Below are 17,472 nucleotides of genomic sequence, written 5' to 3' on the forward strand. Positions count from 1 at the left end.
CATACACCAGTCACAACCCCAAGTTGTCACCTGTGCTTCTGACTAACTGGCTATAAATTGAAGTTTCCCATGATCCCCTTCTCAGATTCAGTAATTGGCTAGAGCGGCTCACAGAACTCAGGGTAACACTTGCTTATATTTACCAGTTTATTATAAAGGATACAACTCAGGAACAGCCCGTTGGAATAGATGCATAGGACTGGTATGTGGGGAGGGTCGTGGAGCTTCCGTGCCCTCTCCAGGCACACTACACTTCTAGTACCTACGTCCATGTGTTCACCAACCCGGAAGCTCTCCAAACCCCTTCAGTTAGAATTTTTATGGAGGCTCTATTACATAGGCATGATTGATTAAATCATTTGGCCATGGTTGATTAAGTTAATCTCTAATCCCTTTCCCTTCCTTGGAGGTCAAGAGATAGGGCTGACAGTTCTAATCCTCTGATCACAGGGTTGGTTCCCCTGGCAAACAGCACCCGTCCCATCCTTAGAGGCTTTCTAAAAATCATCTCATTAACAGAAGCTCAGGTGTGGTTGAAAGGGGTTTTTTATAAAAAACAAAAGATGCACCATTCACCTTTATCACTCTTACCACTTAGGAATTGCCAAGGATTTTAGTAGCTTCCTGTTAGGAAAGGAGATGAAAACCAAATATATATTTATTATAAGTCACAATATTACACCACATACAAAAGTTAACTCAAAATGGATTAAAGACTTAAATGTAAGACATAAAACTATAAAATTTCTAGAAAAAGACATAGGGAAAACTTCATGGCACTGGGTTTGGCAATGATTTCTTGGATACAACAACAAAAGCACAGGCAACCAAAGCAAAAATAGACAAATGGGACCACATCAAACTTCAACTTTGTGCATCAAAGGATTCAGATTGGCAAAATGAAAATTTCTGAGTATTTGTTTCACCACAGTGCGAATATACTTAGAATTGCTGAACTGTACGCTTTAAAGTAGGTAAGAGGGGAAAGGCAACCTGGATGATATTTGCAAGTGGTATATCTGATAAGGGTTTAATATCCAAAATATATAAAGAACCTATGCACCTTACGTAACTCAATACACACACACACACACACACACACACACACACACACACACACACACAACAAATAATCCAATCAAAGTGGGCAAAGGATCTGAATGGACATTTGTCCAAAGGAGACAAAGAGATAGCCAATAGGTACATGAAAAAAATGCTCAACATCAGTAATTAACAAAAAAATACAAACAAATCAAAACCACAATGAGATATCACCATACACCTGTCAGAATGGCTAGAATCAAAAAGACAGGAAATAACAGGAATTAGTGATAATGTGGAGAAAAGGAACCCTCATGCACTATTGATGGGAATGTAAATTGGTGCAGCCACTGTGAAAAACAGTATGGAGGGGCCTACAAATTTTTTAAATAGAATTACCATATGACCCAGTAATTCCATACTGGGTATTTACCCAAAGAAAATGAAAACGCTAATTCAAAAAGATATATGCACCCCTATGTTTATTGCGGTATTATTATAATAGCCAAAATACGGAAGCCACCCAAGTGCCCATTGATAGATGAATGGATATATGCACACATCTTCTTTATCCATTAACTGGAGATAAAAAGACGAACAAAAATATAGGCTCTTCAATACAGAGAACAAACTGGGGGTTACCAGAAGGGAGGTGAGTAGAGGGATGGGTGAAATAGATACAGGGATTAAGAGTACACCTATCTTGGGCACCTGGGTGGCTCAGTTCGTTAAGCGACTGCCTTCGGCTCAGGTCATGATCCTGGAGTCCTGGGATCGAGTCCCGCATCGGGCTCCCTGCTCGTCAGGGAGTCTGCTTCTCCCTCTGACCCTCTTCCCTCTCGTGCTCTACATCTCTCATTCTCTCTCAAATAAATAAATAAAATCTTTAAAAAAAAAGAGTACACCTATCTTGATGAACACAGAGAAATTTATAGAATTGTTGAATCACTATATTGTACACCTGAAACTAATTTATCACTGTATGTTAGTTATACTCAAATAAAAAAGAATATTATGCTCAGATATTTGACAACTTAGTTGAAATGGACCTACTCCTTGAAAGACAAAATCTACCAAAACTCACACAATGAGAAATAGATATCTGAATAGTTCTACATCTATTAAAGAAGTTGAATGCATAAATAAACTTCAAAACAGAAAGCATCCAACTCAGATGGTTTCATGGGTAAGTTCTATTAATCATTTAAGTAAGAAGTGATATCAATACTCTGTAATCTATTGAGAAAATCAAAGCAAAGAGAACACTTCCTAACTCATTCTATGAAACCAGCATGACGTTAATACCAAAGCTAGACAAAAATATTTTGAGGATGTAAAATTAGAGATCAACATCCCTCATGAACATACATGCAAAAATAATAAAAAAAATTAGCAAGTCAAATTCAACAATGTATAGAAAGAATTATATACCATGATCAACTGGCATTTATTCCAGAATACAGTACTGGTTCAGTATTTGAAAATCAATTAATGTAATCTATCACATCAACAGGCTAAAGAAGAAAAAAACATGATCATATCAATAGATGCAGAAGAAGCATCTGACAAAATCCAACATCCATTCAAGATAAAAATTCTCAGCAAACTAGGAATGACGGGAACTTCCTCAAACTGATAAAGAATATCTATAAAAATTCTACATAATACTCAATGGTGAGAAACTAGATGCTTTTCCCCCCAGGATAGGGGAAAAAACCATAAATGTCCCCTCTTCCCACTCCTATTCAACATCATACTGGAAGCCCTCACTGATGCAATAAGATAAAAAAGAAAAATAGAAAGTATGCAGATTGGAAAGGAAGAAATAAAATTGTCTTTGTTTACAGATGACATGATTATTTATGTAGGAAAACCTCAATTAATTGACAACAACAACAAAACAAATTCCTAGAACAAACTAGTGATTGTAGGAAGATTGCAGGGCATAAGTGTAATATATGAGTTTTCAGCCAATTGCTTTCCTATATATCAGGAATTAAGAGGGTGCCTGGGTGGCTCAGTTGGTTAAGCGACTGCCTTCGGCTCGGGTCATGATCCTGGAGTCCCAGGATCGAGTCCCACATCGGGCTCCCTGCTCAGCGGGGAGTCTGCTTCTCCCTCTGACCCTCTTCCCTCTCGTGCTCTCTATCTCTCATCTCTCTTTCTCTGAAATAAATAAATAAAATCTTAAAAAAAAGGAATTAAGAATTGGGGTTTATTTTAATTGAGGTATAGTTGACATAGAACATTATATTCATTTCAGGTGTACTATAATAATTCAATATTTGTATACATTACAAAATGATCACCACAATAAGTCTAGTTAACATCTTACCACACAGAGTTACAAATTTTTTTCTTGTGATGAGAACTTTTAAGATCTACTCTATTAGCAATTTTCAAATATGCAATGCAGTGTTATTAACTATAGTCACCATGCTGCACATGACACCCCCATGACTTATTTTATAAGAGGAAGTTTGTATCTTTTGGCCACCTTCACCCATTTCACTCACCTCACACCATCCACCTCTGGCAACCCCCAGTCTGTTCTCTGCATCTAGTAGTTTGTTTTTAGGTTTGTTTTTTTTTTTTTTTTTTTGCTTTGTTTTAGATTCCACATACAAGTGAGATCATAGAATATTTACTTTATCGGCCTGACCTATTTAACATAAAGCCTTCAAGATCCATCCATGTTGGCAGAGCCGGAGAAGTGGGGTAAGAGGGAGATGTATGTCCACAGACGTCCCTGAGGCAGCCTCCGTGGAGAAGCAGAAGGAAATAAAAGATAAAGTGACTAGTCCAGAGAAAGCCGAAGAAGCAAAATTACAAGCAAAATCCCCATCTGGGCAAAAGCCTGGAGGTTCAGATTTCTTAAGGAGACAATTGCAGAACAGGCAAAACTATTTTGATTCTGGGAATTACAACAAGGCTAAAGCAAAAATGAACAAGCAACTTTCTACTGCAGCTCTGGATAAGACAGAGGTCACTGGTGACCACATTCCCGCTCCATAGGACCTTCCTCAACAGAAACTGTCCCTTGTTGCTAGCAAGCTGGCTGGCTGATTAAAAGAGCTAAACTGGAAAGGAAGAAGAAAGAAAGAAAAAGAAAGGAAGGAAGGAAGGAAGGAAGGAAGGAAGGAAGGGGAAGAGAGAGAGAGAAAGAAGGGAGGGAGAAAGAGAATGGATGGAAGGGGGAGGGAGGGAGGGAGAGGGGAAGAGAGAGAGGAAGAGAGAAAGGAAGGAAGAAAGAAAAAAAGAAAAAGATCTATTCATGTTGTTGCAAATGGCAAGCTTTCATTCTTTTTCATGGTTACATAATATTCCTTTATATATGTCTATATGGTTTCCTTTTGCAGTCACTGACTGTGATCCCAAGGCTTTCTGATCTTTGAGCAGCCCTACTTATTCTACCAAAAGTCAAGTAAACTTTTCTAGGTATGGAAAACAGAGATCTGACGCAGATAATCTTGAAGTTTCTTTCAAATTCTATTATTCCCTGATTGCCTCCAGATGGTATTGGAAACATTTCTTAGCTTCTATGGTTCCCATGCATTATCTCATTAAATCTCTGCAAAGTTTCAGGTGTGTGCTTTAAATACCTTTCTGCCTGATTTTAGATAAACTGCTACTGAAATTATAACCCTTTTATGATATGATTGTTTAGTGTTCAATTTTTGTATTATAAAACTACGGAAAATCTTAAAATATGTTTTCTGATAGATCTAGGGCAGCAAATCCCTTCTGGATATTTTCCTCTGAAATTACATTGAAAGAAATAAACAGCTGTCAGGAGTATGAAGCCTAAACCATTAGATTGCTGAGTCAGTGCTCTGGAAGTTACAATATGTCCTAGAATGCAAGTCACATGCCCTGACATTCAAGTCCTCATTTTCTTTTTTGAGGGTCAACATAAATTAGTAGTGGTAGGTTGAAAAGAGAACAGGAGAATTACTGGCAAACCCAAAGGCATGTACAAGTGGCAACCAACATTCTAATTGTGCAGAGTCAAACATACAGATGATAGTCAAAATATGATTACTACCTAATTTTTGATGGAAAGTCTTTTCTTTAGGAAATGGTTCTCTTTGTCCATTATAGGTGCTGAATTATAGATGCTGAATTCAGAAAAATCTGAATATTTCTTTGTTGCTTGGTCTTGTTTTCTCCTGCAAGACCCTATAAAGCATTTGTAATGAAACACAGTATTCTACAAATATAAAACCAATGCATTTTACCCTTAAGCCATATTCCATTCGAACTTCTCACATCTTGAAGGAGAGTCAAAAGGCTTATTGCCAGGTATGTGCCCTCTTTGGCAAGATACTAGGCTTGAAATCCAGGCTTTGTGGATTTGGTTGATTTTTTTTTTTTTTTTTTTGCCTGCCATTCAAATGGCCTACACCTGACTTGCAGCTTAAACCATCTCCTAAAGTGAAGAGAGAAGACAGTCTTACCATCTGTCTCTACTGAGCATTGGGACTTTGTTCAGTCTGGCAGAAAAAGGCTCCCAGAGAGGAGATGCAAAAGAAAGCCTACCTCCTTCCCTCTGAAGGAGGGTGATAGAAGAAGAGCAAGAAGGGTCTGGCCAAATGGTCAACCTGATGTAGGTGCTGAGCCTGCTTCATGAAGATCCAGCAGGAAGGGATGCAGAATGCGTGGGCTCTGCAGGAAGCAGCCAAGTGGGGTCCTTTGAACCAACATGAGATGGTCCAGCCTACTTAGGAGTACTGAGCAGAGTGGTCAGCCAGGGAGTTTTCCAATCCCAGCAGGGCCCTGAGCTGAGATCCACAGGGCTGGCCCTGAGTCAATGGTGGTGGGATGAGGCCAGGCTGCACAGGGCACAAAGGGGTTGCATGGAGGGCACTATGGGCTCTTAGATGGAGGAAAAGTGAGATGGAGGCGAAGCAGGGCCTTGGGGACTATGCCCCATGGGAATGGCTCTTGAGGAGGTTGCAGGTCGCACCACAAATCTACCAGCTCAGACTTCAGCTCAGAAGCCAGCAGGGAGCCCAGCAATCAGGCAGCCCATCAGGTATCACCAGGACCTAGCAGAAGACCATAGCAGATGAGAATACCTGGTCAGAAGGAAACTGGAAGGCTGAGAAGTACCCACAGGATGGTTAAAAGTATCGTGTGCATCTAAGGTTTACACTCGATGGGACTTTTAGTTGGGTTCTGTTGGTTTGTTTGTTTTGTTTCCCTGCAAGAAATGGGAAGTATTGAAAGGAGGCAAGAAATTACGTAAACAAAATAAGAAATGACATGTTCTGTGCACTTCCAAACTGTGGCCTGTATCATCGCAGGTAGCTTACAGGTTGACAGGAAGGACATGCGAGCGCACACATTCACACACACACACGCACGCACGCACGCACACACCTGCTGTAACCCAGGTACAGAACTTAACAGAAGTGAACCATGAAGCAGAGCAAAGCAGACACAACCTTCTATGCAGGCCTTTCTCCTGACCCGAAGTTCCTTCCAGGGCTCACAGCTGCCAGTAAAATCTTGTCCTGCAAAGGAAATACTGTCAAATTCTTGTTAAGGCTCATGCAGTGGGGTTCATGGCACCATTTCAGAAGAACGTCCCCTGTTAGTTTTAAGAGAGCATTCACCAACATGGAGAGCTCCTAGTTCTTGAAGTGAAGTTGGCCTCAGTGCAGCCAGTTTTCATCCCGGGCCAGTGCCCAGGGCCCTGAAAATCAGCCAGCTTTCCAGCATTCCAGGGAGCCTGTGTTAGGGAATTATTTTTTTAAGTAGGCTCCGCACCAGGGTGGAGCCCAGTGCAGGGCTTGAACTTACCACTCTGAGATCAAGACCTGAGCTGGGATCAAGAGTTGGACGCTTAACCAAATGAGCCACCCAGGTGCCCCATAAGAATTGTTGTTGTTGCTGTTATTGTTGTTTAATAACACTTGAAAGACGAAACGTTTTCATGTGTACAGATTATTAGGGGTGTTATGTGCACATTATTTTATTTACGTAATTAATTTTTTATCGGGTCAACATTTACTGATCTGAGAGTTCTTAGAATGCAGTGATCAGTGACAGAGTATCTCCTTCAGGTCATTGCAGTGTGGTCATGGGGGACTTGGCATCTTGGCACAGAAACTGCTCCCCTGGGGTGCAAGACACATTTCCTGTCTATCTAGCAATACCCAGGACCAAGCCAGGATGAAGAAAGTTTTTCCCGGACGGAATCAGATTGACCCTTCCAAATCCTTTCAGAAGTTGCCCATCTCTTGAACTTTATATGGAAGCTCAAAAAGCTATACAATTTTTTTTCTTATACTGTATTGAATATGTTTATTGCAGTATCTATTATTTCATCTTTTTTTTAATTAGTCTCTGAAATAGCAGTTGTGAAGGCCTCCTTTCTACCATGTTAAGTTGATTCGGGTTTTCCTTCTTTTCTTTCTGAATACTGCCCTAGGTCACGTCTTTATTTCCCTATTTTATTTCTCATATCTGTATTTTTTTTTGCCATACTAAGTTACCACAAGAATTTCTAATACACTCATGATAATGTTCAACTATATCTGTTGGGATCAGAAGTCAGAATCTGTTTTGAACCTTAGAAAAGCTTTTCATGGCCAACAAATCTAGGACTGTGGGACTCTCCCTTTTGCGGAAGAATTTGGTGGGAATTTGATAGACCCCGAAGCATTGGAAGCATTTGTGTTTGGAGTTAGGCACAATGGTCATGGCCCCATGTTTGGAGGAAGGTGAGCACCGTCAGCAGCAGAGGGTTATCACCTCAAGGGGGACGCTGGAAGTTCCTTTTTCTGATTTTTCACACAGAATGTTGATGAATCCAGACTCTGTAAGTCTTTCCTGTTGGGTTCATTCTCTGTTGTGAGAATGGCCATGACTTTATCAAACTATGGTACTGCATGTGAAACACTAGACAGAAAGGCCTCACTTCCCACTGGAAAATCCTAAAGGCAGCCAAAACTCTAAAAAGATGAGCTAAAGCACATGGGTAGGGTGTACTGTTCCAGGCTCTGCATTTTAAAATATGTTCAAAGAACTAATTGGCTGAGGTTTTTGGTAATGGGTGCAGCATTTGTCTCCACTAGTGTTGGTCAGATATCTTAATGGGGGCTCTCTTGGCATTTTGGATGGGATAATTCTTTGTTCAGAACTCTCTTACATATTACCAGACGATGAGAGTCTTGGGCCTACAAGCACTAAATCACAGTAGCGTTTCTATGTTTTCATAGCAACCAATAACACCCTCTATACATTTCTGAACACCCTCTTGGAAGTCATCCTTCTTCCAGCTCAAATCCACTAGCTCTAGCCTAAGACGTATGAATGAATGATTTCAGAGCACTTTGTTAAAGTTAGAATTTCATGTTTGTAATCAATTCTTTAGATCAAAAGTTAGATTTTTAAACTTTCAATCTATTAGTAGAAATACTAGATCCAACTGGAATCATGCTAGTCTCCCCCTAGTTGGCCCTAAGTTTTTTAGAGTCTTTCTACATGAAGTGTGATCCTCAGACCAACAGCATGAGCATCACCTAGAAGCTTGTTAGGAATGTACAATCTACGGAATCAAAGACTGTATTTTGACGGGCTCCTCACTTAATCTATACGTACATTAAAGTTTGAGACACAGTGCTTTTTTTTTTTTTTGAAACGATCCTGAAACAGTCTTTTACTTTATTTGCACGAAAATACTCATGTTTGGATATTGTTTAATGATTTACAAGAAAAGTATATAGATTTGTATATACAGGTACACACTTAACTACATTTGTTTTGTTTTAGTTTTTGATGCAGTGTTCCATGATTCATTATTTGCGTATAACACCCAGTGCTCCTTGCAGAATGTGCCCTCTTTAATACCCATCACCAGGCTAACCCATCCCCCCACCCCCTCCCCTCTAGAACCCTCAGTTTGTTTTTCAGAGTCCATCAGAGACACAGTGCTTTAGAGAATACCCCAGACAGTCTTGTGATAGCTTCTTGTAGTTAGACTGTTGCCCCCTAGTGGCACAACTGATTAGCATCCCAACCCCCAATGATATAAACCCTTCCTATTTGCACTTCCCCGTTGTGGTGAACGTAGAAACTTCTCTACCAAAGAACCATCGTGTTCCTACCCAACCTGGGTTCCAACAACGTCAACTGAGGTGTCTGGTAATTATGAGAAAGCCAGAATATCAGGTGATCTCAGTTATTCCTATCACAGTCTGTGATCATATAATAGAGTCTGTCACCAGGCCTGGAGTTATGCTAGGTCAACCTACATTTTAAGATAAAAGCTGGAATTATTTGCTCACTGCCTGATGTTGTCTATCTTTCCCATTTGATGCTGTTGTTATTTTATTTTTAACCTGACCTTTTTCCTAAAGAAAATCCTATGATCAGATTCACCCATTCCTATTTTCTGTCATCTGCAGCAACGAAAGTCCAAAAGTCCCCAAGACCACAAACATCCAAAGGAACAAATGAATGGGGGATTGTCTTTCTGTGTGACCAGCAGGGACTCATATAAAGGGCCACTTGTGCCAGTTTCGTTTACAATCAGCTGACTCTCTGGACACTCTGAGTATCAGTAGCCCTGGAATTTGCCTGCTCCTGTCTGCAACTGGTTCAACAGTGAACTTAGACCAATTAAATTTCCAAAGATACCCTGAGAACAAGTCCACCTGGGCCCAAGTGCACATCACTTCTTTGTTGCTTGTGCCAACTGAACTCACACTTGCCCAGAAGTTAGCAAACATTTTGCAGGTTGTCAACAAAGAAAAGGATGGGCAATCCCAGCCAATTCACTGTGGGATTATCCTTTTTCCTTTCTGCCTAAAATCTGCTAGATCTTAGGGTCCTACCCAAGGAGGTTTTTAGGCATATTTAGGTGTATTATGGGTTTTATTTTGAAGGGGCATTTTTAAAATTATGGTAAAATACATAAAACAAAACTTACCATTTTAACTATTTTAAAGTATATAATTCAGAGGCATTTAGTATATTCACGTTGTTATACAACCATCACCACTGTCTTCAGAATCAATTTTTAGAAAGATTTCTGTAATTCTGACCATCTTCTATCCTCTGTTATGTATTTAGGAAAATTATGTTTTCTCACTTTTTATGTTCAACCAGGACACATTTGGTTTATCCAATTTTAAAGATCTTCTTGGGGCGCCTGGGTGGCTCAGTCGTTAAGCGGCTGCCTTCGGCTCAGGTCATGGTCCCAGGGTCCTGGGATCGAGCCCAGCATCGGGCTCCCTGCTCCAAGGGAAGCCTGCTTCTCCCTCTCCCGCTCCCCCTGCTTGTGTTCCTTCTCTCGCTGTCTGTCCCTCTGTCAAATAAATAAATAAAATCTTTAAAAAAAAGAAAAATATCGTCTCACATCACTTATGCACTAATGATGAAAGGTGAATGTAGAGAAATATCTGGAACTATCTTCAAGCTCATTGTATACAGAGGACTATTTTTGATTCTCTAATAGTCCCCATTGTATCTTTATTATTACTTATGCACACTGTTTTTTCCCCTCTATATAGCCTTTTCACTAAGCCTAAACAAATCTAAGCAAGCACAATACAAATAGAAGAGGAAAGCCATTAATTATATATGTGTTAGTCTTCATAAATTCAAAGCAACTGTCCCACTTTAATGCTTTAAAAACCATTATACAACAATGACTATTTTTAAAGTCCTTTACTGTGTGGTGAAATAAATACTTTGTTCCTTTCATATATCCCCAAATATATTTCTATTTATAAAATAAACAGATTTGAAGCACACATTTGAAAGCTTTCTGATTTTATTAGGGGGCTGGTACTCAGAGGCAAAAAAAAAAAAAACAAAAAAACAAACCCAAAATATTGGTACCAAAAAAAAAGAAAAACTGTTGTCAGGAAAATTTGGGGTTGTTGTCTTAATAAGATAAGACATGACTAAGGCATATCAGACATGACCCCTTGTTGTGGGTCAACAAGGCTGTGATTAAGTTCTTGTTCTACTTGTTGGTTGTAGTTTTTCATTATTCTTATCTTTTTATAGCCACCTGCCCTAACTAGTAAAAGTTTCATTCTAATTTTGGGTTTGAGGCACCTTCTTACTTAAGCACCATCCACAGAGAGAAATGATTCTCCAGCCAGTCATACATGCTCTGTATTTTTCATTTTGGCACACAAGGCATCAAACCAACTTTGTTGTATCTGGGCTGTTTTTTTTATCAGTTATAACAACAAACTTTGCCTTCAGCTTTTCTTAGAATTTGTGTATTACTACTCAGCCACTTGCACCCTCTACTGAATACCAGTTATAGAAGATGCCACATTTAGATGATTATTTTGGTAAACAGCAAATCAGTTATGAAAAAGTTGTGACAAGACAAATTTCAAGCACTGGATATCCCTAAGATCAAACTGAATAACTAAGCCAGGCAAAGGTTTAATCCACTTTCAGTAAACGGCTTGTTTACTTGCATTGTCAGATATTTTAAAATTTTCTATAATCTCTTACATGCTCTTCTTAAACATATCATACTGAGCAAAATTCACTCTATGAGTTATATGTTATACACATAAACACATGTTTCTGGAAATCATGATTTGGGATAGACAAGTAAGCACATTGGTGGAGTCTTTGAAGTTGAGTCAAGAAGACTATCTTAAAATGTCTAAATCTAAAATCTTAAAATATCTAAATCTGAATATGGTCAGCCATACTTGGAAGGGGGTAGGTTTCCTGTGAGTGGCTCCAGGGGGCAGATAACTGACCATGGGAGGAGTCCAGAAAGGCAGCTTCATCTTTGCAAATGGAAAACTTCTCTAGAATTTAGAGCCATTCAACAAGGGAACAGATCACCTTCTCAGGTGGTTTGTCTCTCGAAATGTTCGAACAAGTACATATAGGAATATTGTAAAAGCAGTCCGTGTCGGCTACTTAACGTCTTACCTCCCTTCTGACCTCACTTGGCTTAATAAGCCAGATTGCTAAGGGTAATTGAACTTCAGGTTTATTGTTGGATTATGAAATACAGTGGCCTCAGAGAGTATGTGGATTCATGATTGTTTTGCTTCTATCTGTGAGGTAGGTTGTTTCCAAAGATGGTCACACCAATCCATCCCATCCTGTATGCCTTTCTGCATTGCGACTTTGCCAACAAAGAAATAAAGTCTCTTTCCTCTTTCCTTGAATCTGGACTGGCCCTGTGACTTTCTCTGACCAATAAAATTCATTGCAAATGGTAACTGTGATTTCTTTGTCTTATGACATCTTGCAGTTGCCGTTTCTGCCCTCGGGTGCCAGCTGCTATGTAGACAAGTCCAGGCTACCCTGTTGGAGAGGCCACCTGGAATGAGATGGGCCTGAATGATAAGAGGTCAAACAGAGGAGAGACAAGGTGCCCAAACTGACAGCCAGCACCAACTGGCAGACAGCATGGATTTTCCAAACTTATCTGCCCCACCTGACCAAACCAAAGCTGAGATGAACTGTTCCCCACTAACCCTTGCCCAGATTCCTGACTCACAAAATTGTGAGCAATAAAATGGACATTGACTTAAGCTACTAAATGCTAGGCTGGTTTATTACACAGCAATAACAACAGATATCCGAAACAGAATTGGTATCTGGAAGTGGGTTGCTGCTATAACAAAAATCTAAAACCCCTGTCATTGTTTCTGATACTGGGCGGCAAGAGAAAGTTCGTTGAGGAAGCTGTCTGATCAACCTGGAATAACAGTGAGAAAATTGCCCTTGGAAGCTCAAAAAAAAGAGTAAGCTATGTTACAGAGTGGTAGAATTTTTTGGCCACACTATCACCTGTGGGATCATGGAAGCTAGGAGATGCAGCTAATGAACTCACCGATTTGAGCAAATGAGGGTATCACCTGTCCGGTTGATGTACAACTGCCCCAGCTCCAGAACTGTTTGGTTTCATCACTCTTTCTCACCTCTTAGGCCTCCAGTCAATGGCTCTGAATTTGCTGATGTGGATAAGGAGATTTCCAGGCAAAATACTGAAAATACAATTGGCTTCTCTCAGCCACATTGATAAAATACAGGAAGAGAGAGATTAACTGAACAAGGAACTGTTTAGTTTTTAGGCAGGATAAAGAAGAAATATAGAAAACCGAGGACAGCCATTCAGGCCAGCAAAACATTATCAAAGTAAGAAATGGGCCTCAGAGTAAAGATTAAATCAAGGGTTTGGCTAAAAATCCCTGGTTAAAACCTCTATAAGACTAAAGGCGGCATCTAGTAGACTCTCCCATCTAGACACTTTCTAAGAATATTAAGGGCCTATTTTCCCACAACAGCCTTGCCTGTGGGCCAAAGAGAAGCCCATTTTAGAAAAAAAAAATATGGATATAGTTTTTTGTTGTTGTTTGTTTGTTTTTGCTATGGTGTGATACCCAGTAACATTCACAGGGAACCCGGAACATTTTTAAGATAAATACTTACTAAAGTACCATAAGCTTTAACTAAAAGGCATAGAGACAGTTCAAAATGAATAGAGCTCTCTAGGCCCCCACTGTTTTATGGGCAAGAAGCAGGTTGAGAGAACATCTTCTAATGAAAAGAAAAAACAAAAGTGTAGAGCCAAGATCACAGAGGATAAATTCAAGAGCTTCAAACAAATAATGACCAGGGAAATATTTGTTGCCCCCTGTAGATATGTGCCTGGCTGGACTTCAGAATTGCAAAGGACAAGTGATTGCTATATGCTTCCTGTTCTTTTCCTTAGTTTGTATCACTCAGATGACAGGAGATCCTAATAATATTGCCTGGACTTCAGAATTGCAAAGAACAAGTGGCCATTATATGCTGCCTGTTCTTTTCCTTAGTTTGTATCACTCAGATGACAGGAGATCCTAATAACGTTGCCTGAGCCCCTTGCTGAGGGTGAGTGAAGGCACGCATTCTTCTCAATGTCTTTGAGGAGCACAAAACCACCCAACTCCTATCTGTGCATATCATCTTCCACAGCTGAGCTGGTTCAATAGGAGGGTCGTCTCACTATCCCACACATGCTGTCCCCGCTACACCTTGCATCACATAAAACAGATTTCCTTTCCTCAAAAGCATTGTTCACACAAAGCATGTGTATATAAAGCAGATTATAACAAAGATCTGAATTACCAGGGAGAGTGGAGGCATCTCGAATCTCCAATCTTTTTCCTTAAAAAGTTCCTTGAACATATTTACCAGCTCAGGCTCCAGCCTTCTGCCGAACTACTTAGCCCTCTCTTCCCCTCTTTCTTCTTCTCTGTCCTCCACCCCCAAATCTCTGGCCCTTTCTCTGAAGAACTAAGCGCTGGGACTCTATTTGAATATCCAAAGGCTCTGCCAAACTGGAATTTCTCGAACCCTTCTCTCTCTTCCACCAGTGTATGTTAGGAGAAAAGAGCCATAGAGAGATTTCTTTCTTCGCTGATATGTATTGCTCTGCCTTCCTCAGAAAGCAGAGGTAGTTATGGTTAATTTGGGCTCTATATTTTCCCTTTTGCATTATTTTTAGACAGCACTAAGTTAAAACAACAGTCTAGATAAGCGTTTACATAATTATATTTAAGGCTAAAGTAGAAACCACTAAGAATGGTAAGATGCTGAGAATATGTTTTATTCCATGTGAAATTTAGTACTATTTTAAGCTTTTTAAGATTATGATTATAAAGAAAATAATATAATCTCAAATTGAGATAAATATCTGCTATGAAAGACAAAAATAGGGTGGGATGGAGGAAGAGGCTGAGATTCTCCAAGGTTGCCACCCACAAGCATCAGATCATTGCTTCACTCTGGCCATTGATTTCAGTAGCTCAAAAGCTAAATAAATACCAAAGTGAAACTTTTTTTTAAACCATTGGCTGGCATGCTTATTTTAATTGTACAATTTTAATTACAATATTTAAACTAGTTACAGCTGTATAATTTAGTCATATTTATTATTTTAACATATTTGTATATATGTATATAAAATACATTGTGTCATATAGGTAAAGCTGTTGAAATATTGCCAAAATGGTTCTTGGTATTTCAAAAACTAAGCACAAACTGTATGGGAGAGGTTTAATAGATTGAACTACGTGAAAATATAAAATCTCTACTCATCGAAATGCATGCTTAGAGCTTTGGAAACATGGCGGAGCAAGAGCAAAGAAAAAAGATCCCTTTGGCTCCAGAAAATCTCCTGAAAAAGAGGAAGGCTTATCGGGCCCTTACAGCCACTCAAGCAAAGCAGGTGCTTTCAGACAAGAAGGAGCAGAAGAACATAAAAGAGCTCAAGTTTAAGCGACTGGAATGATTCCTACGATTCCTGGCGACAACAACGTGACAGGGTGTGCCTCAGACATCTTAGAAGTGAAACATCATGGCTTAGAAGTGCCAGATAAACATTCCTTGGCCTTTGTTGTTCACATCCAAAGGATTAATGGGTACAGAGGACCCCTGCAAGGCTTCGCCTGAAGATTTTCAGTGGTGTCTTTGTCAGAGTGATCCCCCCAGACCATAAAAATGCTGCGTATATAAAAATGAACCTTATGTGACCTGGGGATTTCCAAATTTGAAGTCTGTCCGGGAGCACATCTGGAAACGTAGACAAGCCAAAGTCAAGAATAAAACCATCCTGGGGCACGTGGGTGGATCAGTGGGTTAAGCTTCTGAGTCTTGATCTCAGCTCTGGTCTTGATCTCAGGGCCCTGAGTTCAAGCCCCCTGTTGGGCTCCACGATGAGCATGGAGGTACTTACAAAAAAAAAGGAAGAAGAATAAAGCCATCCCTTTGACTGACAACACAGTGATTGAGAAGCACCTGGGGAAGGATGGTGTTATATGCTCAGAAGACCTCATTCATGAAATTGCCTTTCCAGGGAAGAATTTCCAGATGATCTCTGAGTTCTTATGTCCTTTCCATTTCTCATGGGCCCCTCCTGCTGCCAATAACAGGGTGGGCTTCCTCAAGGAGGTGGGCTTACCTGGTTATTGAGGCGAATACATCAATCAGCTCATTTGGCAGCTGAATTAAATCTAGGCTATCTGAAACACAGTGCATTGGAAGTATGTGTTTTGTCTTTTGGAATTGTTATCAGTCCCTTCCAAGAAGATTATTTTCTACTCTATCCTCAGAAACTAGCGGGAGGGGTCAAGGAAAAGATGATGAGATTCCTGAAGCACTTCTCATCACAGCCCAGTTCCAAGGAAAAGTTCCAGTCCTTTTTCAATGTTGGCTGCCACTGCCACCTCTCAAGTCAGCAAAGGACTCGTGCCATGGAAGAGGGAGTCCTGCTGTGTCACATCTTCTATCCTGGGGTTTAAGGTTGGTGAACGAATACCCAAGCATGAATACAAGACAGCAGTGGACCAAGCTCAGGGACATATTTGAACCTGGGGGTTCCTGGGGCCTTATTTTGGAGGAACAGGAAATATAATTACAAAGAGGAGCACAAAAACAGTGGAGGGAAAACAAAAACTTAAAAAAAAAAAAAGGAAAATCAGTGTAAACTAGGAGAAAGCCTTCACAACACATATAAACCTCAAGGGACTAATTCAGACTATATGTATATCAATAAGAAAAAACTAACAGAATAGAAAAATTATAAGAGACAAATGGGCCATTCACAAAAGAGAAAACAGGAAAGGCTCAATTCTGCTAATAATGAGGAAAACGCAAGTTAAAACCACAAGTGCTTACAGAAGCCAAGTAAGTAATGTTAGGGCATAAAGCAAGCCAAGTGTTTTTTTTTCTTTCTTTCTTTCTTTCTTTTTTTTTTTTTAAAGATTTTATTTATTTATTTGAGAGAGAGAGCACAAACAGGGGGAAGGGGCAGAGGGGGAAGGAGAAGCAGACTCCCGGCTGAGCAGGGAACCCAATGTGGGACTCGGTCTCAGGACCTCAGGATCATGACTGGGCCAAAGGCAGATGCCTAACTGACTGAGCCACCCAGGCACCCCGTGTTTCAAAATAAGAAGTGATGCTAACTGGCAATTTGGAGCATGCAGGTTTTAACTAAGAACAACTTCTACCCAGCTCCAGGGGTTGACATGAGGGAGTGATTTTTGTTTGTTCAAAAGGTACCAGATTTTTATATGAAATTTCAAAATTTTTAAAAATACTGTACAGACCAAACAAAGATGTTTGTGATGCAATACAGCCCTCAGGGCATGAATTTGCAAGCTTTAATCTAAAACCATATTGGAAGAAAATGTGTTCTCTCTATTAGCAAGGCTCTAAACTTATTCCTAAAGACAGTGGGTCCCCAATGATCATGTTGCAAGGCTTTTGGTAATTTGCCTTTCCTACAAGGTTGTGGGTACCATGGGATCACTTTGATGACTGTTTGGTATCCGACAACAAGCATCCCTTGTTAATTCTATTAGTATTTCTTCATTGGTAATTTGTCTCATTAACAATTCATCACAACTATGCTATTTTCTACATTGACCATTTTTACATGTTTTT

The 17,472-nt window shown here is 39.9% G+C and overlaps 2 pseudogenes; both read left to right on the top strand.

Annotated features, from left to right (window-relative positions):
* Positions 1 to 3,774: 3,774 nt before the first annotated feature.
* LOC114223845 (cAMP-regulated phosphoprotein 19 pseudogene) lies at positions 3,775 to 4,107 on the top strand (annotated as a pseudogene).
* An 11,047-nt stretch (positions 4,108 to 15,154) lies between these two features.
* LOC114223781 (large ribosomal subunit protein uL30-like) lies at positions 15,155 to 16,038 on the top strand (annotated as a pseudogene).
* Positions 16,039 to 17,472: the final 1,434 nt, after the last annotated feature.

This window comes from Eumetopias jubatus, unplaced genomic scaffold (genome assembly GCF_037043125.1).
Source record: "Eumetopias jubatus isolate StellerSeaLion01/CBP00866 unplaced genomic scaffold, mEumJub1_p1.0 scaffold_7, whole genome shotgun sequence".
Classification (NCBI taxonomy): domain Eukaryota; kingdom Metazoa; phylum Chordata; class Mammalia; order Carnivora; family Otariidae; genus Eumetopias; species Eumetopias jubatus.